Source organism: Canis lupus, chromosome 37 (assembly GCF_048164855.1).
Source record: "Canis lupus baileyi chromosome 37, mCanLup2.hap1, whole genome shotgun sequence".
NCBI classification, from domain to species: domain Eukaryota; kingdom Metazoa; phylum Chordata; class Mammalia; order Carnivora; family Canidae; genus Canis; species Canis lupus.
Window position 1 is genome coordinate 806,100 of NC_132874.1, and position 1,543 is coordinate 807,642.

A 1,543-nucleotide genomic window follows, 5' to 3' on the forward strand; every position below is an offset into this window, starting at 1 on the left:
TTTGCTATTGAGTTGTAGGAGTTCTTTATATATTTTGGATATTAACCCCTTATCAGTTAACTAACCAGATATATGATTTGCAAATATGTTTTCCCATTTTAGTAGATTGGCTTTTCATTGTGCTAATGATTTTCTTTTTTTATTTTTTAAAGATTTTTAAAATTTATTCATGAGAGACACAGAGACAGAGACAGAGACAGAGACAGAGAGGAAGAGACACAGGCAGAAGGAGAAGCAGGCTCCATGCAGGGAGCCCGATGTGGGACTAGATCTCGGTCTCCAGGTTACGCCCTGGGCACGCCCTGGGCCAAAGGCGGCGCTAAACCGCTGAGCCAACCGGGTTGCCCATGTTAATGATTTTCTTTGCTGTGCAGAAGCTTTTCAGCTTGATGTAGTCCTGCTTATTTATTTTTGTTTTTATTGTCTCCTTTTTTGCTGTCAAATCCAAAAAATCATTGCCAAGACCAATGTCAAGGAGCTTACCCTCTGTGTTTTCTTCTAGGAGCTTTATGGTTTCAGGTCTTGCATTCAAATGATTAACCCAATTTGAGTTAATTTTTGTGTGCAATATAAGATAGGGGTCCAGTTTCATTATTCTGCATGTGTTGTCCAGTTTCCCCAGCAGCATTTATTGAAGACCCTGTCCTTTCCCCCACTATATATTCTTGGCTCCTCTGTCACAGATTAATTGGCCATCTAAACGTGGGTTTATTTCTGAGCTCTCTATTTTGTTCCATTGATCTATGTGTCTGTTGTTATGCCAATACCATACTGTTTTGGTTTTTTAAAGATTTTATGTATTTATTCATGAAAGACACACACAAAGAGAGGCAGGGATATAGAGGGAGAAGCAGGTTCCCCTGGGAAGCCCAAATGGGGACTAGATTCCAGGACTCAGGGATCATGCCCTGAGCCAAAGGCCCAACGACTCAGCCACTCAGGCATCCCAATACCATACTGTTTTGACTGCTATAGCCTTGTAATATAGTTTAAAATCAGGATGTGTGAAGCTTCCAGCTTTGTTTTTCTTTCTCGGGATTGTTTTGGCTCTTCAGTTGTTTTTGTGCTTCTATACAAATTTTAGGATTTGTTTTTCTATTACTATAAAAAAATGCCATTGGAATTTTGATAGGAATTGCACTGAATCTGTAAATTGGTTGGTAGTATGGGTACATTTTAAAAATATTAATCCTTCCAATCCACAAACATGAATATATCTTTCCATTTTTTAAAAGATTTTTATTTATTCATTTGAGAGAGAGCAAGCTAGAGAGAGAGAGAGAGAGAGAGAGAGGGAGAGAGAAAACACACATGAGTGGTGGTTAGGGCAGAGGGAGAGGGAGAAGCAGGTTCCCAGCTAAGTGTGGGACCCAAAGCAGGGCTCAATCTTAAAACCCCTGGATCAGGACCTGAGCCGAAGGTAGATGCTTAACTGAGCCACCCAGGTGCCCTATATCTTTCCATTTTCTTAAAGTCTTCTTCAATTTCTTTCATCAATGTATTATAGTTTTTGGTGTATAGATCTTCACTTCCTTAGTTAAAT